Genomic DNA, 23355 nt, shown 5'->3' on the forward strand with positions numbered 1-23355 from the left:
ACATACTGTTCTGCAACATATAACAGGGGATATAACACAACCTCATTGTTCACCATACTTGCATGCAGCATTTCACCATGAGCAAGGGTATAGGTCAGTGTGCAGCCTGGTCCCGAGCGCAGATGGAGGAGAAATGTGCAGAGTACTGTATGAGCTGCCTGTGACTGGCAGAGACAAAGGACAATTAAAAGCGGCAATAATACAGCACGAAACCCGGCAAGCTGAACTAAAGGGGCATGAAGCCACAGCTGCAGCTGCCGTAAACACCATCCAGCCTGGAAGACAAGGGGTTAAATTATCCCTGGGGCTGCAAGGACAACTGGAAGAGGATTGGAAGGATCCTGGAGTCAGATTGCCTCAACCGGAGAGGCCTGGCCCCTCAGCTGCAATTACAGCAGCCACCAACCAGCCTGGAATGCAAGGGGTTAACTTAGCCCTGGGGCCGCAAGGACATGGGGGGGGGGGCACAGGTAGCCACCTGGAGATTGGTGGCTTTGCATCCGTGGAGGCTGAGAAACTGGCGGATTACGTGACCGGACTCACCCTTCCTGAGTTCCTAACTCTCTTGATCGCATTGGGAGAAGGGTCCACAACCGCAGAGCGTTTCCAGCTGCTGTCCCTGCTCAGGGCAACTACAACACAATGGATCCAGATACTGGAGGTGATACTGGGGATAACTGCTAGACCCCCCCCCTGGTTAAAGCGGAGTTTCAAGATGAGAGACTGCGCTACATTTGTCACAAGAAGGGCCACATGCCCAGACCATGAGCTGTCGGGCAGAGAACCCAATCAGGGGCACCGCTCACAAGCTGCTAAGGGGTCAGATGCCCATGTCTGGCTGACCCCCACAGAGGATGCAAGCCCAGCCGTGGAAACAACCCCCAGAGGGACATCCCACAGAGAACCTGCCCTTGTCTCCCCCATGCCAGCAGCAGTGAGCAGAGGATGTCCAAGTGTATCAGTCGAGATGCAGCCTGCAGATGACCTGAGCAGGCACTCACAGAGGGTTACCGTTGATGACCGGCAAGCAGGCAGCTTGCCAGGTTGGGGTGCTGCTGTTATTCTGGTGCAGCCAGAAGATTTGAGGGAGAGGGGGTTTTGTCCAGGGTAACTGCTGAGGTGCACATTGGCAGTGACCTGGAACAGCGTCCTGCATGTTTGCTGTGGAATTGCCTGCAGTTGCTGTAATTCCTAGGAGTCCGACATCAGGGAGCGGAGTGGAATCCACCACAGTTCCTTTGCAATTGGAACCTACGTTTCCAGCTGTCTTTGAGTAGACCAGTGAGGTAAGCCAGACCCAGTCACAGAATGACCATGACTTACTGTTCCCTATTACGTACCCAGTTTCCCCCGTGTAGAAATGACCGGTGGGTGGCTAGAGTTAGGTATTCAGTTTAGGGATGTGGTGCCATCAGACCCCAGCCTGGCAGGTATGGAACTTCGGGCGTCCGAGTCTCAGCTAGGGGAGGGCTCTGACACTGTGGGCCCCTGTCTAGCATGACAGGGATACCGGGGGTAGAGGAGGGACTGACCTGTAAGCGACCGTTAGTGGTGCCCCAGGGGGACAGACAGCAGCTATCACAGGTAGACTTCCCCATTACCCCGGTGGAGCATCGGGGGTTTCTTGGAATAGAACCTCACTGTTGCAGCCTTGCAATGAGCTGGAGGTATCGGGGGCCGTGGCAAAGTTAGGCCACCCCAGGGATACCTGCCAGCCAGGAGCTAAGGCGGTTGTGTCTGCACAGATACCCCTGGACTCATCCCCGGTAATGAGGGAACAGTTTCAGGGAAAAGTGTTAGCACAGGTAGGTCCCTTTCTAGTATAGAATTGCCTAGGAGGGGGCTGGATGGGCTAGTGGTAGCCGGGGAGGAAAGGCAGCTGGTAGGGCAGTTAAGCTTTCCCATTACCCTGGCAGAGCATCCGGGGGTCTCTCGGATCAGAGCCTCCCTGTTGCAGCCTTGCTATGCGCTGGAGGTATCAGGGGCCGTGGCAAAGTTAGGCTACCCCAGGGATACCTGCCAGCCAGGAGCAAAGGCAGTTGCATCTGCACAGTTGCCCCTGAACTCATCCTCGGTAATGGGGAAACTGCTTCAGGGAGAGGTGCCCACACAGGTATGTTCCTGTAGCTAGGTTAGAAGTGCCTAGGGGGAAGCTGAGTGGGGGGGGGAGGCTTTAGGTAGATAGGAAGCCAGAGGTAGCTGAAGGAGTGGAGGTGCTGGGCCTAGGGGAGGCTAGGCATGGAGGTACTGTGGAGCAGGTAGAGATAGGGGGTCAGTTGGGTCCCAGGCAGAAGGTTGAAGCTAGGGCTATGCTAGGAAAGTATAGGGCCCTTTGTACTGAGGATTTTCAGCTCCGGACTTCTCTAGACACTGGGGCACCAACTTAGCAGGGTGCCCTTTTGAAGTATGGAGATGAAAAATCCCTCAGTTCATTCATCCATAACACATAGTCATGTTAATGTAATCATTGCTGGGCCGGCAGGAAAGGGTTCCTGCTTTTCCATTTTTAAATACATTGAAACAGAGTTTATTTTTATATATACCTTCTGTGTGTGTGAGAGATGTAAAATAACATATTTATGTGCATGGTATACTTTAAACTAGCTGCACTCCAAAAATTAGAGTGCTAGCTCTCTCCTAGCCAGAGTTAGGGACTTAATTGAATAAGCTCTGTGATGTGATCTGCGGGTTTCCTCTTGGCATACAATGTAACGCTGCTCGCCGGGCTTGGTAACCGCAGACGGGTTCCATCAATTAAGGTCAATTGATAATGAGACCGCATGGTACATTGGATCAGTCTGAGCACTTCAGCTATACCGCAGACCACTTATCCACTTAACTTTGTGGTTAAGGCTTTCTCTGAAATGGCTGGGGTTTAGGAAGTACTTCAGAACTTCAAAGCACCCATGGACCGCAGGCACACGTATTCAATTTACGCTTAGCTTGGCACACGTATTCAATTTACGCTTAGCTTGGCGTCAGCAGCTCCCCCTTGTGTTTCAAATACAATTGGCACATTTTACATTCATTCACAGTACTGCAGCTAGCTTCTGAGCTGCAAAATGGGGAGAATAAAACTAGTGTAGGGGAAAACATGGTATTATGGTGACATACAATTTAACCCCTTCAGTCCCAACAAGGTGTAGGGTTAACCAGCCAGGGATAATACCTTTATTATTGGCCTGGTTAACCGTTCACTGCCACAATATGCTAAGGAGCAAAGGTGCCAGGTTGGCGCATACTCTTAGCAGAATCAGAAGCCCCCTCAGCCATGTTTCCAACGTATTGGTAACTCCAGAATAGGTGGGAAAAAATATTCCCATGGAGGGATTGGCTGCACTGGTTAGAGATAGGGGTTTGAACTCTATAAGAATTACTGCAGCCCATCAGGAATCAGATTCATTTAAGGATTCATGAAAGATTCATCCAAGATTAAGATTTGTGCAAGAACCCTCTAAGATTTCGTAAGGGTTAAAGATTCCAAGTGCCATTGCAGAGGGTGGCAGAACGAAAGAAGCAGCTCCGTCGGAATACACAGCAGTTGCAGTTAGCGCTGCTGACAGAGGACCGTTTCAAGCAGTTTTGCGAGGTACTCCTGCTCCTGGGAAATTGCTCCTACAGACTTTGTTTTACAACTTTTCGTTTTGGAAATCAACTATTTCATTTGGCCACGTCACAATATGTGTATTTTGATTGTAATTGTGTAACATTGTGTATACTGTATGTCCATTCGTGAAATAAATTACAAATTATTTTACCTCCTTGCTTTGCTCAATCAAATGATCCCGAGTATAAATATGTTAAAAGACCTGGTCTCTTTTCGACATTTAGAACAAGCACTTGCTGACATGGGATGAATGATCTGCTACGGGCATTTTGGTAATACCAAGCTTTCTGCTTGGTCTGAGACTCCCTGTGGTTAGCGTGAGCCAACCCCATAAGCATTTCTAGCCAGTTTCTGAGATCTACTACATACTAAAGCACAGAAGCATCAGTATTAGTAGTCTCCCCTTCTCAACCCTCACTGAATAGGTCGTATCCTGCGACCATATAGCACCTCAAAAGGAGAGTATCCGGTAAATTCTTGCGGTACCTCTCGGCATGCAAACAGCAAATGCTGAAGGTGAATCTCCCAGTTCTTCCCTTCATTTTCTACAAAAGCTTGCAGCATCTGCTTGATTGTACCATTGAACCTCTCACATAACCCATTGGTCTTGTGGTGGTAAGGGGTTGTGCGCTGGTGCTTCACCCCGCATGCATCCCAGAGACACTGTAGCAATTTACTCATGAATTGCGAACCTTGATCTGTAAGAATCTCACTAGAGAAACCTACTCTAGTGAAAATAAATAGCAATGCTTTTGCTTCTGCCTTAGCATCGATGGTGGCAAGTGATACAACCTCCGGGTACCGGGTGACAAAGTCCACCACCGAGAGTATGTAATGCTTGCAAGACCAACTGGGGATCATGAGGGTTCCCACTATGTCCATAGATACCCTCTCGAAAGGTTCCCAATTTCCGGTAAACGGGTTCAGGGGTGCCCTCACTTGATCACCCACCTTACCTTACCTCCTGGCTTGCAGGCATCACAGGAGCGTCAGAAATATGCCACTGCCCCTGATGCCTCCGGCCAGCAGTAACGCTTCAACAGCCGGACTCTCGTCCGAGTGACCGACCCCCTGATGCCCCTCTAGTGGTATGGAGTGGGCTACCTGTAACAACTGTTGCCTATACTCCCTCGGTACCACTAACTGTCGCCTACCGGTTCAGACCCTATCTAGACCCATAGCCGTCTGCTCTCTATATAAGACCCCGCGTTGCCATGAGAAATGTTCTGACCCACTGTCCGAGTTAGGCTCGGATGTCCAGAGCCTCATATGCTCCAAGCTGTGATCAGACCTCACTGCATCCCTAAACTGTGTCCTTTGTTCTGTCCACCCATTCTTAGTCTCAAAGTAAGGGGATAGGGAAACAGATAAAGGAGAAGGTGTCAGCACACTGTAACGACTCTGTATTGCTTACCTGCCTGTCTCATCAGAGACCCTGGAAACAGTTTGTCCCAATTGTGGGAGGACGGAAGATCCTTCAGGTGCAACTACTGATGACTGACTCCTGGTAATCGCTGCAGCAGGAGCCAGCCCTGCCGTAAATACACATGTTACATGCCCCAAGTAATTTCCAAAGAGGACCTCAGCATCTAACCAGGACAATACCCCCACCTCCCTCATGCCACATCTGGCACCCCAATCAAATAAGACCCAGGCAATCTGGATGTACCGTGGTCCACCATCTGACATGGTCACTTGCATCCCGGTGCCCATGAGTAAATCCTCAGACCAGGGTAACAGTGGCACCGGAGTCGAGCAAGCCAGCTGCTTGGCGATTTCTGATGGTCACTGCGTGCAGATGCTTCTGCCGGACATCGTTGGACTGCATCCTGACTGGTGCAATCTGATGTCCCTCTGTCTCCGCTGCTGGTTCCTGTTTGGCAAGTGCAGATCTCTCCATGGAAGTCCTTCTGTGGGCTGGTTCGATGGCTGTACTTGGCTCCATTGTGTGTCAGTCGCACACTGGTGACCGGTCTCACAGCTGGAGACTGTTGCCCCTAAGGGGTCCACCAGACTTTGCACTGTCCGGACAGTCTGTCTGATGTGACCCACTTTGTTGCACAGGTAACACCTCCTCTCATGCTTGAATTCTGCTGCTTTGGGTGCGCTATCCTCTGCTGCAGGCTTGTTTGTCCACTGAGGGGTGGTCTTGGCTCCCCTGCCGGAGTGGCCATGTCTTTGGTAGCCTACTTTTTGTTCATCAACTCTTGACTAGTCACGAATTCATCAGCCATCTTTGCAGCTTCCACATGGGTTTTAGGTTTACGGAAAAAAAACATTCCATCACATTTGCTCCTGGAAAATTAAGTCCAATAGTGTGTGGTTCTTTGTGACACCCCAATCTACACCCACTTGGTCCCGTGATATGCCATGCGGGCACAATACCGGACATTGGACTTCCGGTGGTACTTCTCCGACATACGGAACATGCCCCGGTATGCATCTGGGGTGAGGGAATTCTGTGTGAGCAACATAGCCTTAACATGGCTATAAATAATGCCATCCTCGGGAGGGATAACCTGCAGAGTCTCTTTGGCAACTGAACAATAAGGGGTTTAATCACAAAACCCAGTCCCATTGTGGCACCCGATACCGTCGACATTGGGTCTCAAAGTCTCTTTAAAACCTTTCGATCTTGTCGGTGCATTCAACAAATTTGTTAAAACTGTGGTGGTCCTCTCAGGGGGTGTCTTGCTGCCCGTTGATCAGGTGGAAGATGGTGGATTATTTTCCATGGATTGCTGCAAGCATCCGAATCCACTCATATGTGGTACCCCAGGTCAAGTAGTATGAGCAGAGTGTAATGACCTCTGTCTTTGGCAGTATGTAGGTCATTCATTATTTTAGTGAGGGATGTTTCAGTGGAGTGAACAGTGCAGAAGCTTGATTGTAGAAGTCTAGGAGAGAATAGGTGTTGAAAAAATTGAGCAAACGAGAGAATACAAGACGATCAAAGAGTTTGGAGGCAAAAGGCAGGAGGGAGACAGGTTGAATGTTAGAAAGACAGGTAGGGTAAAGTGTGGTGATAGGGGGGTTATCAGGCCACTAATAAAGGCATTATACCAAGCTGGTTAACCCTAAATTGCGTTTGGTCTGAAGGGTTTAATTGTGTGTACCGTAATGACCTGTTTTCCCCTCCACCATTTTTATTGTCCCCATTTTGCAGCTCAGAACCTAGCTGCAGCCATGTAAATATGTGTAAAATGTGCCAATTGTATTTGTGACACAAGGGGGAGCTGCTAGCGCTGAACCAAGCGCTGATTGAAGAAGCGTGTCTATGGGTAAGCGGCTTCTTTGATGTTAGTATTGGTTACTAAGCTGGTGAAGAAAAAAAAATGTGAACTAGCGCTAAAGTGTAATACACAGTGTGATATTAAAAAACTTATAATAAAGGATGGCTGCCCGGTGATACTGCCAGTACTAACAGAATAAACCAAAATAAAGAAAAACCTGGCGCCAAATAGTCAGTGGAATGTCCTGTACTCCTCAAGGGATCCGCACACTTGCTCGACAGACCATGCAAAGAAAAGAACACAAACAAACAAAAATCATAGCGCAACACTGTAGGGTAAGCAGTACTGCACTAATACACACAAACAGTTAAGAATCCTAGCGATTATTAAAATAATTATTTATTAAAAAGAACTATGCCAAGACCGACAATGGCAAATACAAGGAACCGCAGGTCATCCGGAGCACAAAAATTGGAGCCCTACTTACATACAGCAAGGTTTAAGCTCGCATGGTAGGAACAAGTCCTAGGTAGAGATGATCTCCCTGGCGGGTGATGCCTCTGCTCCACTGCGGCTCAGACACCAGTCAGTCCTTACGATGGTAACCGGAACAGCTCCGGCCGTGGAGGCTGGTGTGCGGGGTCCACAGCTCTGCACCGCGTGTAGACACACGCCTCACTTCCTCCTACGGAGCAACAGGAAGTCTCTGCGTGCCCGCGCGCGATAGTGCCCGTTGCCTTAAAGGAACAGCTGGCAGGCTGAAGGGAAAGTTGGGCTCCAAGGCCAAATGTCCTTAAACGTCCAAAGTCAGTCAAATAGGGCTAGTGGCACAGCCACTATTTAACTGACTTTGGACGTTTAAGGACATTTGGCCTTGGAGCCCAACTTTCCCTTCAGCCTGCCAGCTGTTCCTTTAAGGCAACGGGCACTATCGCGCGCGGGCGCGCAGAGACTTCCTGTTGCTCCGTAGGAGGAAGTGAGGCGTGTGTCTACACGCGGTGCAGAGCTGTGGACCCCGCACACCAGCCCCCACGGCCGGAGCTGTTCCGGTTACCATCGTAAGGACTGACTGGTGTCTGAGCCGCAGTGGAGCAGAGGCATCACCCGCCAGGGAGATCATCTCTACCTAGGACTTGTTCCTACCATGCGAGCTTAAACCTTGCTGTATGTAAGTAGGGCTCCAATTTTTGTGCTCCGGATGACCTGCGGTTCCTTGTATTTGCCATTGTCGGTCTTGGCATAGTTCTTTTTAATAAATAATTATTTTAATAATCGCTAGGATTCTTAACTGTTTGTGTGTATTAGTGCAGTACTGCTTACCCTACAGTGTTGCGCTATGATTTTTGTTTGTTTGTGTTCTTTTCTTTGCATGGTCTGTCGAGCAAGTGTGCGGATCCCTTGAGGAGTACAGGACATTCCACTGACTATTTGGCGCCAGGTTTTTCTTTATATTGATTACTAAGCTGCAGACGTCTGAACCACAAACCTAATTGAATAAGTGGTCTGCGGTCTGAGTTGGAGTGCTTATTTGCAACAATGTAGCCAGCCGTCTTGTTATCCAATTAACTTGGAGGGGGAAAGTGGGTCTGCGGTTGGTAAACGAATCCCAGCCGAAAACCTTCTATATTGGCGTGGGAACTAGGTCAAACCGCAGACCACATCACAACCACCATCCAATTAAGTGGCTAACTTGCGCTAGAAAAGAGCTAGCAATCTAAATTTAGATCCCAGGTAGCTGAAGAAATTCAACACATACATATTTGTTTTATATTATTTATACAGGTAGAAACCACCTATAAAAATAAAGTGTGTTTCAGTGATGATTTTAAATGTAAAGACAGGAAACTTTTCCTGTCAGCCCGGTAGTGAATCCTTTAACATGTAATAATGTTAAGGGTTGATGTGCTGAGGGATTTCTCATCTCCGTACTTCAAAGGCACCCTGGGCAGTCAGTGCCTCAGTGTCTAGAGAAGTCCGGAGTTGAAAAGCCTCAGAGCCCCAATGTGTTAAGAAGGCCAGGAAATTGTTAAGTACCAGGAACCGGTCCAACATATGGGCTGTACACACCTTGTGGCCAGACCCCAGACTTGCTGTCGCCAGGTAGAAGGTTAGGCCCGGTATGCTAAGTGTCACGATGGACTGACCTTATCAACAATTTTATATTTTGGGGATCTCGATTGAGCACACAAGTTGAGCAAAATAAACTGACATTTAATTACTTAATAGACAGACACACGACAACATTAGAATATACTTGACATAACACTTACTGAGGGAGAGAATGGTATAAAATGAGACGAAACAAAGCACTGGAATAATCCCTTTTAAAGTGTGGTCCTTTTGCAAGGGGCGCAAATTGCCAGCCCAATATGTCCTTGAATAGTGCAAAGTTCGTTCTGGTCTGTTGGGGTTTGTTAGATAACCCCCAGCACTAACTAAATCCTGAAGCAAAGTTCTGCCAGTGGTTCAGATGAAATTAACTTGTTGCATTCCGGGGTCATTGCTGCTGCTCTTATCTGCTCTTAGAAAAGAGGTGGGAACTCAATCACATGGTAAAATAAAGACAACGGGGATAACTCGGGGGCATGTATATAGGGTCTGAGGTCATATCTCCAACATACCCACCCAATCCCCTTCGTGGGAATGACCCACTCACAATCCCCCACTGCCACAACAGGGGGTCCAAAGCACCCCAGCTCAGGTGTGTAAAACAATTGGTCACTGTATGCATTACAAAGGCAAGTAGAAAAAATGTATCCTGCCTGTACTTTTAAAACTGCAACCAGAAAGGCACTTTATTAAAAATATATGTTTAACTTATCCTAAAGTTATATTTCTAATATGTGTGTGCTTGGGTTGTTACTCTGGGCTGCACACCAAATTTCAGGGTGCTAGCCCATTCCGTTCCCGAGTTAGGTCTTCTCCCTGAGACGGCAATGCTGGGCTATGGGCTTCTCACGTCAATTGACATGAGGTTAACCGATTTCCCACGTCAATTGACCGAGTTCCCACGGCAATTGCCTGCCGCCTTTCAAGTTACGCTACTAACCGGGACTGGATACATTGTAACCGGTACCCACTTGAGACTGAAACCGCAACCCTTTGATTCAATTGACCTAGCGGTTGCGAGTTCAAGCCTCAGTAACGGATACCTATGTTATTGAATGGAACAAAGAGACCGTGCAACACTTCTCCAATTAGCTTGCGGCTTGACTCGCGCAGCGACGTCTTGTGTCCAAACACTAGTAATGCAGGTATACAATGCAATACATTACCGCAGGCCTATACAATCCTGCAAAACAGCGACAATAAGGTACAGATGGGAAAATAGTAAATGTGTAGTGCAAATAAAATTAACCCCTTCATCCCCAATATTAAATAGGGTTAACTAGCCGAGCATACTGCCTTTATTAATGCGCTGATTAACCCCATTTTCATTACACTAAGTATCTCAGGTGTCACGTTAGCATATGCTCAGAGCAAACCGAGATGCGACTTCTGCCCTCTTTGCAAGGTACTGGCAAGTCTGGGATAGGTGGGAAAAATGTTCCCACGTGAGGGATTGGTTGTGCATGTTAGGTATAAGACTCTTAACCCTATAAAGATGCCTGCTGCCCAGTCCCTGTCAGTTCCATCTGAAGATTTCATCGGATTCACCAAGTTCAAGCGTCAGCGGTTCCGGAGAGTGAGGGGTTAATTATATCGTAACCAAGTATCGTGCCCTCTTCTGGAATTCGTTAGAGTTAAGGGTTACCGAACGAACCCTGTAAGGACTGAATAAACTTTTTCCTTTTGGTGGAGAAATAGGGGTGGCAACTTGTGCCCCTAGCCAGGAACTGTTACACGTATCAATTTGCGCACCCACTTCTATGCGTGCAGGGGTGCCCAGAGACTTTGTTTCGTTCCAAGGATATTTGTTTTTGTTCCCTGTACCCAGTAAGTGTTTTATTAAGTGTAATTGTGCAAAATTTGTGTGTTTTGTCTGAAAAGAAAAATATTACAATTTATTTTGCCTGCCTTGTTGTGCTCAGTCTAGAATCCCGGCATTAATGTGTGCATAAGTCTTGGTCACCCGTGACATAAAGCTTGCTGTTTTTGAGTAATGTTATAACTGTTGCATGTTTGAAGGAGAGAACGGTACCAGAGTAGAGGGAAGAGTTACAAATCTGTGTGACAGTTGGGATTATTGTAGGAGCAAGAGGCTTTAGGAGATGGGAGGGAATAGGGTCAAGAGGGCAGGTGGTAGAGTGAGAAGAGGATATCAGCAGTGACACATCCTGATTCATGGAAGGCAGAAGGAGAGTTAGGAAGTGGTGTAGGATGCAAGGAGGAAACAGAGGGGTTTTTCTGATATATGGATTCCACCTTTTCCTTAAAATAGTCAGCAAAGTCCTGAGGTAAGATGGCAGAAGAAGAAGAGGCAGCTGAGGTTGGTCTGAGTAGAGAGTCAAAGACAGAGAAGAGTCGGCATGGGTTAGACTTGTGTTTATAGATTAGTGAAGAAAGGTAGGTATGTTAAGCCTGAGTGAGGGCAGAGTTGAAACAGGACAGGATAAATTTGTAGTGAAGGAAGTCTGCGAAAGTATGAGATTTCCTCCAGAGGATTTCCTCCTGAGGCATTCAGAGGAACGAGTGGTGTAAATAACCTGGTCTCTCGTGACACTCAAATCGTCCACAAGTGATAAAATTATATGATGTCAATACTAATAAAAACACTTTTCATAGTTGTATAATAGTAAATATAGGGTATTAAAAAACTCCCCGGAGCACAATGAGCTTCAAAATATGAAGCACTACTTAGTAGTAGAGCAACTGCCCCTGATATAGATAGTGACATGTTTGGATAACCTGACAAAAACATGGTACTTCAGATTTTGAAGCTCATTGTGCTCCGGGGATTTTTTAATACCCTATTTTTTACTATAATATAACTATTAAAAGTGTTTTTATTAGTATAAATATCATATCATTTTCACTTCTTGACGATCTGAGTTCCGTGCCTTTTCTAGTCATTACATTACTTACTATTGACTTTAGTGTTTTTGAGTGCTGTTACATAGGGGGCTTCTGCTGGACCCCTGCCCTTCTGGGTCTAGTGCTTGACATTATTTTTGTGTCTGTTTTGCCCTTAACCCTCCTGTACTCTTCACTTTATTTACTATCTACTAACATTAATTTGGAGTGCTGGTGTCCCATTTGTTGTTTGTAACTTAGATACATGTATATGAATATTTATTTATATTTAAGATAAACATTTAGCTGAATCATGGTTTGGAATATGAAAAGTACAAAGTAGAACAGGGTCATTTTTAAGGACACACTGAAACCAGTCAACTGCTGTAAATCACAGTGTCAGACAAAATAATCATTGTAAAACCATAAAACTGAGTTGACAGATCATTATTTTTTTTAGGCATTTACATTATAAAGCAAAACTTTAAGTGCAGTCAATGCACAAGACTTTTAAAAGCTTACTATAAAAATCACATACAGTATTTTGTTTTACTTCCAATTAAATAAAACATTAATGTACTCCTAAGCAAAGATTTGGTGCCATATTTACGAAGTGGTGCTATTCCACAAGACACTTTTTGGTGCATGAAGACACCTTATAAGTCAATTAAATTGGTATGTAATATTCTCACTGATGGGTGTCCCGGGAGCTTGTGCAGGGTTATAATATAACACAAAAATCACTGGGTTAAATCGAATGCGACTAAGATATAATAAAGAAAGTTTATTCCTTGAAAAACGTGAACACACAGAACATACAAATAACATACAGGATGTTACTTACTTTGGGGAATGGGCAATGAAGCAATCAGGATCTGGATTGGCAATTCATTCAGCAATACAGGATACAAACGAAGACATTGGGCATAGAGCTTACAATCAGATATAGGATTTAAGCCCTATACCCTAACATTGGGTGCCAGGTATTGGTTAACAATTACCTGCACCCAATTACCTTTTGCCAGCTAATGTGGGAAGCATTTTGGGACATACCCCCAGGTAGCTGACACATGCGCACATTCCCTGACTTGGGGTCTCATTTTCTTAACCCCACACTAAAGAAATGGTGACTCTCAGTCTGCCAGAAGATGATCTGAACTGGAAAACCTTTGTCTGCAAGTGTGATTTATACCACCTACAGACCATTCAAATCATGCTCTTCTCCGCCCTAGCATATATAATCAGGGTGGGGGAGCCTTTGATCAGGGGGCCTGTTGTAGACATATAGTCGCCCCCTGAACATTAACATACTGTAGAGCCAGTATTTTTCCCGGGCTTTTATGCCAGACATTAAATATAGTACATTTCCACCATTATATATATATATATATATATATATATATATATATATATATATATATATATATATATATATATATTAAAATAATCCGTTCGGCTTGGCCGAGTGGTCTACAAATTGCCAGATCCTCATGCTGGAGAGGATTCTATACGGTATCCAATTTTCAGCTCTCTGGGACCCACCGAACCAAAGTTACAGAAAAACACTTTAAATGCACATTTACAGAAATTGCATTTCTCGGCCTTTGAAGTCAATGGCAGAAACCCAAACTAAACAATTAACCATTCTCCATTCTGTTGCTCAGAGAGGGTCGGTATTTGCCATGCAGTCATGCCAGAATGATGACTACATGGGGGCAAAATCCCAGCCCTCTGGTCCGTACAGAACCGGAGTTATGGACTTCAGGTTTTTACAGTTTTTAACTTAGCCGCTTACCTCTCGGCTTTTACCTCCATTGGAATCAATAGGGCCGGCGCGGCCATAGGTAATGCATGGCCCAGCGCCGCCATAGGATTTAATGGGACCTCCGCTCCTATTGGAGTCAATGGGCAACTCACACTTTTTTACAGTTAACCCTACTCCGTTCGGTTGAGGGGAGAGGGCTGGAAATTGCCATGCAGTCATACCGGAGCAGTGACTACATGCTGGCCAAATCCCGGCCCTCTGGTCCCTACAGAACCGGAGTTATGGGTTTTCAGTTTACACTGTTTTACACATAGGGTGCTATGCACTAAGCTCCGTTAAGTCATTTTAAGAGCGCAAAGTGCTCTTAGAACGTGATGTTCCGCCGAACACGATTTACTAAGCCACGCAAACAGGCACTTTGCGTTCTTAAACTGACTTTTTCCTGGAAATTTTTCAAAGTCCAACTTTGCTCGTACGATAACCTGTTTGACCAATTCTGCCCTTCTCTGGGATTCACTAAGCTACGCAAAGTAATCGTACGCGAATGTTGCGTTCAAAAAAGATCGCCAGCTCAAGGCAGGTGATAAAAAAAGCTGGATTTTGAAAAATTTCTTTGTTTACATTTTGCGTGCGCAACACCCATACAACTGGCCGGCATGTGTCCCTGGCTGACCCCGCAGGGGTCCCCAAGGGAGGCCGGGGGTCGTGCGGGTGTCCCCGGCTGACCCCACAGGGGTTCAAGGGTCCCCGGCTCAGCTAGCAGGGGTCCCCGAGGGTGGCCGGGGGTCCCCGAGGGTGGCCGGGGGTCCCATGGGTGTTCGGGTGTCCCGTGGGTGTTCGGGTGTCCCGTGGGTGTTCGTAAGTCCTATGGGTGTTCGGGGGTCCCGTGGGTAGTCGGGGTCCTGTGGGTGTTCGGGGGTGCCATGGGTATTCGGGGGTCCCGTGGGTGTTCGGGGTTCCCTGCTGGCATGCGGTAGCAATTGTGTGCCACCCCCAAATACAACTATCCTTACAAATTAATACAACCCCATAACACATACAGTACGGTATTGTGCAACATTTATATTCTCCACATATGGATAATACTGCATTTCACCTTTTAACATAAATTAAGCTGTATACAGAAAGTACATTTATTTAGCACTCAGAGGGGTCCAGGGTTGGTCCTTGAAGCTGCCTGGGGGTCCACTGATGTTGGCGTGAGTATATATGTGTCCCCCGGAGCTGATAATCAATAATTGACATTAAAGGAGAAAACATGATTGATTTTAATTTAATATCATTTGAATTATATGTATCTTCCGAACTTGATAGTGTACCAGCAAACGTTAGCAGGGGGTTAATTTAAAGGCAATACTCCCGTAATCAGAAAACAACCATCTTGACAATAATTCAACCTTCTGACACAACTTTATACAAACAAATCATTACTTCTTGTGATGTAACACCTTCATGACTCAACATGTTGCATACAAATGTCATGTTTGAGTTATTATTTTCTAGCAATTAATCATATTGGGTCGCAGCATCGGTTTCACTGTGGATTCACGAATGGTGTCTAATTGATGATTACATCACATATATTTATGTGTGTAACACATTTGAATTAAAGTAGAATGAATTTTTGACTGACTAGAAATCATTTGTTCACAATACTATCCAACACACGTGTCATCATTTACAATCATGTTACTTATTAGTCTGCCTATTTAAACGATATAAGGAGCCACTTACCTTCCAGGGTGAAATGGATGCGGCAACAGATTACGCTTTTGTGTTGATTTTTGCGAGGAGGAGGAGGAGGGAGATTATGTTGCAGAGGAGAGAGAGGAGAGAGAGGAGAGAGAGGAGAGAGAGGAGAGAGAGGAGAGAGAGGAGAGAGAGGAGAGAGAGGAGAGAGAGGAGAGAGAGGAGAGAGAGGAGAGAGAGGAGAGAGAGGAGAGAGAGGGAGATCCGTGTTGTGAGGCACATAGCTCCCCGCAATTTTAGGGAAAGAAGCTCCCTAGAGGGCTTGAGTGAGGCAGAGATTATCAACCACTACCGATTGAGCTCAGTGGCTATCTTGGAACTGTATGAAGTGTTAAGAGAAGATTTAGAGCCAACAACAAACAGGAGTCATGCAGTGCCTGGCCTTGTTAAAATGCTGAGCTCATTACATTTTCTTGCTTCTGGGTCATTTCAGACAACTGTGGGCATTGTAGACTGGGTATCGCAGTCGGCATTCTCGCGGGCCTATAGCCAGTTTCTATGTGCACTGACTCAACGTGCTAGTGATTATATACATTTTCCTAGCGAGCAGATAGAGTGGCAGGCACTGAAGACTGCATTTTATAATGTAGCTGGGCTACCCAATGTGATCGGTGCTATAGATTGCACACATGTTGCGGTGACCCCACTACATGAAGAGGAGAGGGATTTCCGGAACAGGAAACATTACCACTCGCTCAATGTGCAGGTCGTATGTGACGCATACATGAAAATTCTGAGTGTGGTAGCCTAATTCCCAGGTGCCTGCCACGATTCCCATATTCTGAAGAACTCATTAGTCTTCCGTAAATTTGAAGCGGGGGAATTCGAGGATGGTTGGCTATTGGGTCAGTCAATGTTACAGAAACTGCACTTACAAGTAAATTTAATGTACAGTTTAATGTTTCATTATGTGTTGCTAATATTGTAAGTAACCACAAATACTTAACATTTGTGAAGTTGTATATCTAATCCATGTCATGCAGCGTGATCTTAGATAAGGAGGATTTCATTGTTAGGGCATGTGTTGTATATTATTCACTCTCATGTTCTAGGAAATGGCAATAGGGAATGTTTGGAATATTGTTACATATATTAACATTCATGTGAATTGACTGTCTTATAGGTGACTCAGGATATGGAAGCCGGCCTTGGCTTCTGACCCCACTGGGTAATACTCAAACCGCTGCAGAGGAACAAAATAATGCCTCACACATATCCACACGCTCGGTGATTGAGAGGACATTTGGAGTGTTGAAAAGTCGTTTTAGGTTCTTGATAGATCTGGTGGTGCACTCCAGTATTCGCCAGCGAAGGTTGGCGACATACTGATTTGTTGTTGATTTCTGCACAACATTGCCCTACGTCACAATCTTCAAGGCAACATTCAGGAGGATTTAGAGTAGCATCCTCTCGTGCCTCCTGCATGGGTTAGGGACCATACAGCCAGTGGGGTGGAGACTCGCTGGACGTTAATAGAGAATTATTTCACATGTAAGATTTTCTTTGACATATAATTGAATCTATAATCATCTCGTGATGTGTGTTACATTGCATTGTGTGTATCTAATCATAGGATCCTGCTCTCTCCAAAGAACTGAACATTTTGTAGTGAATGATCAGAAGTTTGTCTGTCAATATTTAACACATTTGTTCTTGTATAAATCATGTTTCCCCCCACCTGTACAATCTGTGCAACCTTAAATGCATAATGTTGGGCATTAAGTGAAGAGATAGTGGTGTATTGATGACTATTCATAGTGTTATCTTACAACTTAACTACTCTAAATGATTATATATCATTTTTTTTTATACTTTCAACATAAGAAACTTGTAAACAATTAATTGTGTTCTTAAATACTTAGACAATTGTTATGGTTCACATTCCTTACTTAATATTATTATTGCAAAAAGTGTGTGGTGTAATCAGGCGCTCCTTAATTAATCAAACAAAGTGCTAGTGCATCAATCTTATATATAAAATATAATATAGAATATAGGAATAAACTCAAAATTATTAGTGACCAATATTTATACAGTATAGTGAACCCAGTGAATAATTAATTAGTGATCATATAAAATAATTTCCACCACCAAATGTGAAATAAAAATTAATTGTAAAGCAGCTCAGACAAAACCCTTCAATAGACTGTTCTGGAGTCTATATCTTGATTGTATTCTTACACAGCAAGGGGAGCGCAGGATGTTCACAGCGTGGTCATGAAAAGACGAAAAGACATAACATAGTGTGACCTGTGTATATATATATATATATATATATATATATATATATATATATATATCTGGATTGTGTAGGGCTGTGGGATAATAGCACTCACACTTTTTCCCCCGAACTCAAGCAGTACGGGGACTCTTTCTCTCTCTGAAACGAGCAACCTTCAGTTGTGATTTCCAGCATGTTAGTATGTCCGTGAGGTAATATTTCCTTCCGTGTCATTCAAAAAGGATAAAGACTAACATAGAGTAGAATGTCTAAAAAGTATATTTTCAGAGCGTAATAGCAAAATTCAAATGCACTCACATTTTAAAATACAATACAGAGAATTGTACGAAATTCTGATCCTCTAGGCATACAGTCTCCGGTGCATGTACTCGTTCACGTCCGGCACCTCCGGTGTGCACTGTGGTAAGGGCGGATGTGACGTCACGCTTGGTCTCCGGTTGCCAGGATCTCTCAGCAGGACTTGGGCTCAGATTCAACGCGTTTCATCACTAGACTTCATCAGGAATCTTAATCACCATCAACCCCCTTTGGTTTATGTATGGTCAGCTTCTCATACATAATGTCAAACACCTGATATCAATGTGATAAAGTATGCTGACTTTAATCAGCTCTCTACGATGTTATTCGCATTATTTGCTCGCTGCTACCTCTGCATTCCATATTAAATGAATACAAAAACATTTAAATACACTTAAAATAATCAGAAAAAAATCTTTAGAAAAAATCTTTAAATCACCACTCACATACATAGTGGTGACCCAAACCAAATATATTAATAAAACATGAACCATAAAATCTTTAATACTACTAAAAAACAGTATGAATATCTACTAATGAAAAAACACCTATACTAAAATATCTAACACAAATAAATAAATAAACTCAATAAAGCACAGTGAATGTTAGCCTAAAGAAAGGTGACAAGAAAGATAAAATGAGTAAATACATTCTTAACCATAAACCTCAGGAACGAATCTCCACCTATACATCATATATCATACTGAAATCTTCTAATATTAAGGAAATATTAAACAAATGCTCAGATGTCTATGCTGACATTCATACCCGATGGGACTAATGTCCCCAATTTAAATATCCAATAGGTCTCTTGTTGCGCTAAACGTTGGGTCCTATCCCCCCCCCCTCCAATGGGCAGGAACATATTCAATACCCTTATATGTTAATGACCTTGGGTCCGAATTGTGATATAAACTGTAATGCTTAGATACTTGTTGTGTTAACACACCTTTCCTTATGTTACCTAGATGCTCTAAAATTCTTACCCTTAAGGGTCTAGTGGTACGCCCTACATATTGGAGGCCACAAGGACATTCCAATATGTACACCACAAAGCTGGTTTTACAGTTGATATAATTCCTAATGGAAAAAATCTCTTTAGTTACATTTGATTTAAAATGTATTTTCTCTACACTTTTCTGAACGCATGCTTTGCATTCAAAACAACCGTAGAATCCATTTGGTTTATTTAGCCAGGTGGAATCATGTTTACTCCTCTCTGTTCTAATCACTGTAGGAGCTAGTTTTCCCTTCAAATTAGGAGCTTTACTAAATATAGCGCTAGGTCTCTCTGGTAGATTTTCTCTTAATAGTTCATCATTTTTTAGAATATGCCAGTGTTTGGTCACAATTTTCTTAATTTCCATTGCCTCCTTATTATATCCGGTTATGAAGGACATACCGAATCCATTCTGCTTTACTGTTTTCTCTTTATTCTTAGGTTCCACAATCTCATTCCTAGATATTAAATCCATTTTCTCTATTGCCTTATTAATAACTACATCTTTATAATTTATTTCTTTAAACTTCTCAACAAGGACACCTGACTGTTCTTTATAGATACTGTCTTCAGTTCAGTTCTGCTTGATTCTCCGCAGTTGTCCATACGGAATATTTTTCAACCAATTTTTATCATGCAGCTAGATTCTAGAATGAATTTATTCGCATCCACTTTTTTAAAATGGGTTTTGGTTTTTAAGTTGTTGTTTTCTATGTAAACTACCAAATCTAAGAATACCACCTCTTTCTTACTGTTACTAGAAACAAACTTCAGATTTAAATCATTCTCATTTATGAATGTCAGGAAGGTATCCAATGAACCTTGATCTCCCTGCCATATAAAGATGACGTCATCTATGAAACGGCGCCAGAGGACTAGGTTTGCCCCGAGCTCGGGATTGGACCAGACAAAATTGTCGTCCCAATGTCCCATAAAGATGTTTGCATAGCTCGGAGCAAACCTAGTCCCCATCGCCGTTCCACAGTTTTGTAAATAGAAATTTTCATTAAACCAAATGTAATTTTTACCCAGTATAAATTTAATAGATTCAAGAATGAATTCAATTTGATCCTCAACTAACTCTTCATCAGCTCTTAAGAAGGCTCTATGGCATCACAGCCATCTATATGTGAATGGAAGTATTTAAGGAAGTGACATCTGATGTCCCTAATATATAATTATCTTGCCACTTAACAGTATTTAATATTTGAATAATATCTGCTGTATCACGAATATGAGATTTTAGCGACCTAACGTATTTTTGTAGAAAACAATCAATGTATTCTGAGAGGTTTGTGGACAGGGAGTCTATACCAGATATAATCGGCTTTCCCAGAGGGTGTGTGATATTCTTATGCAATTTTGTGAGAAAATAAAACAAGGGTATTTTGGGCTTCTGTTTTAGTAAATATTTATACTCATCATTTAATATGTTTAATGCTTTACCCCTGTTTAATTACAACTGCAGATCTTTTAGAAATTCCCTAGTGGGATTGGCATCCAATACCGTATACGTGTTTTCATCTAACACTCTATTAGCTTCCTGAATGTAATAGCTCTTATCTAAAATAACAACCCCCCCCCCTTTATCGGCTGGTTTTATTATTATATCCTCCCTATTTTTTAATTCCTCCCGTTAATCTCTCTCTTTTTTATTTAAGTTATTCTTAAAGTTAGTAGTAGAACTATCCTGTACCAGTTTGTCAACAACTTTAATTACCATCTGATGAAATACATTAACAAATTCTCCTTTCTCAAGACTTGGGTAGGAAGTTGATCTTGGTCTCAATTTAGTGTGTACAATATCTTTCTCCTTCTTTGCAATGGGTAAATTGGAATTAGAATTCTCTACATTTCTTTTTCCAGACTCTAAATTTAAAAAATAACGTTTCACTGTCATCTTCCATAAAAACGTATGTGTATCTATGAATAATTTGAAACTATTAGGCACAATAGTTGGCGCAAACGCGAGTCCCTTGCTTATAACTTTATTTTGAAACTCAGATAATACTACTTTACTTAAATTAAAAATGTTTTGTGCTAAAGATTTCTTTACTGTCTTCTTCCTTCTCCCTCGTTTCCCTCTTTTCTCTTTCTTTTTGGGTCTTTGGGGGAATCCATCCCTTTTTGTTTCCCACAAATTGGAATGCTCCCTTGCCCCTAAAAAATGGTTACTGTCTTTATCATAAGTATTCCTACTATGATGACGTTCGTTATCAATATGATGAGATATTTCTCTCTTATCCTGAGGATAACTTTTCATAAACCTTTCGTCTCTCGAATAATGTGCTCTATCTTCCTCCCTTTCATTCTGCTTGGATTCCCTTACCTCTCTATTTTCCTGAGGATAACTCTTCAAAAGTCTTTCAACTCTTGAATAATGTGTTTTTTCTCCCTCTCTTTCAATCTGCGTATGCTCTCTTGTTTTGTTCACATCGGGGCATAATCCTACATTCTCTACAGGGTTAGATCTTTGATTAATGATTTCCAGATGATTATTTGTCTGAGTGGAATCTCTACGATTTTCATATGATTTAGAGGAATCTCTCTCTGTATTCATATTCTTAGTATAATTTTTCTTCATATTACGTTCAGATTGTCTATTCACATGCCAATTTCTCTGATTACCCCTAAGGTAATCCTCCTCATCACGTTTAAATTTTCTTTGTTTATTAGCAATAATTTATTTTTGGAATGTTCCTATACGTTTTTGTAGTATAATATCATTGTCTCTGAAGACTTGATGTGTGTTATAGGGCTCTAGTTTTGTTTCTATAGCTTTGATTTCTTTATCAAACACACTCAGTTTTTTCTTATGTTGCATTATAATCAATTTCATCAATTCATATGATGAATTATCCAATATTTTATACATGCCTTGATGAAATCTACATCATCTAAATCAAATGATGGACTCTTTTTTATACGTAATCCTCGAGGGATCCTATTAACTTCTAAATATTTATCCAGGAAAGCTTTATCACACCATTTCCATGTGTCCTTAAATAATATTGTCTCTAAATTAGTACATTCCAAATCAATCATATCTTTCTCATCTAAATCAGGTGGTATTTCTTTGGACAATAATGACTCGATATCAATATCTCTTTCTAGTCTCCTAGTAAAAATATTGGATGTACTGTAGGGCTATCCATAATAGAACTCTCAGGTGCAGCCTCTAACTACTAGAACAAAAGTAAACCAGTGCAAAAAGTGTGTGTAATCGGGCGCTCCTTAAATAATCAAACAAAGTGCTAGTGCATCAATCTTATCTATAAAATATAATATATAATATAGGAATAAACTCAAAATTATTAGTGACCAATATTTATATAGTGAACCCAGTGAACAATTAATTAGTGATCATATAAAATAATTTCCACCACCAAATGTTAAATAAAAATGAATTGTAAAGCAGGTCAGACAAAACTCGTCAATAACTGTTCTGGAGTCTATGTCTTGATTGTATTCTTCCACTGCAAGGGGAGCGCAGGATTTTCACAGCATGGTCATGAAAAGACGAAAAGACATAACATAGTGTAACCTATTTATATAGGGAGGGAGTCCTGTGATAAGGGAGTCCTGTGATAAGTCCCAGCATCTCACAGTAAGGCAGCAAGAAAGTCCTGTAATACAGACCAAAGTCCTTGGAGCAGAGCTGTGACAGCACCCCCACCACCCTGTGACCTGTGTGCAACATCAGACTGCCTGAGATCCTCCTCTGTGATGTCGCTGATGCCATAAACATGAAACTTTGGTCTGTATTACAGGACTTTCTTGCTGCCTTACTGTGAGATGCAGGGACTTATCACAGGACTCCCTCAGTGCCCTGCACATTATCTATCTGCGGTGCTCTATGTCCTTGGGCTATTCTCATAGAACTTTTGCTCATCACCTTTGAGCTTTGCATCTCTGGGGATTTTACATGAGTGCTATTAGTGCAATATTTGGATTTTTCTCTCCTGCTGCTTACTCCATATGTGCAGCTTAGTCCGGGCATCATGTTACAGAGCTGACTTGCAGAACATTATAGGGTCTAAATTTTTTTGCATTAACTATGTGTCTTACCATCTTTCACCATTATTAAGAGGTTTATGTATATTCATTATATATTTTTTCTGTGGTCTGGATTTACTTACCATTCATATTAATCATTATCTATTGCATTGGATCGGCCGATCTTAGTCACACTACTTGGGGGAAAAATTATTTTTTCCCCTGGTTCTGTTATGCTATATTTGCAATAATATATTGTTATCTTGTTTTGGTTCTTACCAGACCTATTGTACCTCTTTGGTGTTTCTACACTGTGTCACATAGTGATTTGTCATACGATCTGTGTGGGTCTGTTTTATGTGTTTTTTTATACTTTTTGCTAATAAAGTCCATTTTTTTCTATTTTTCATTATTCAGTGTTTGAGTGCACCTCTTTGACCCTACTTTTTCTTTTTCTTAGTTATATAATTCCCTTGGGTCGGAAGCACCACCAGAGGGTCACTTTTTACCCTT

The 23355-nt window shown here is 42.8% G+C and overlaps 1 long non-coding RNA gene across 1 annotated transcript in view; it reads left to right on the forward strand.

Annotated features, from left to right (window-relative positions):
• The window catches only part of LOC142489689 (uncharacterized), a 40822-nt gene extending 23886 nt beyond the window's left edge, over positions 1-16936 (forward strand). Inside the window, exon 3 of the long non-coding RNA XR_012799913.1 lies at positions 16431-16936. This is a non-coding gene — a long non-coding RNA (uncharacterized LOC142489689). The remainder of the gene's footprint in view (positions 1-16430) is intronic.
• The last annotated feature ends 6419 nt before the right edge of the window (positions 16937-23355 follow it).

Source organism: Ascaphus truei, chromosome 3 (assembly GCF_040206685.1).
Source record: "Ascaphus truei isolate aAscTru1 chromosome 3, aAscTru1.hap1, whole genome shotgun sequence".
NCBI classification, from domain to species: Eukaryota; Metazoa; Chordata; class Amphibia; order Anura; family Ascaphidae; genus Ascaphus; species Ascaphus truei.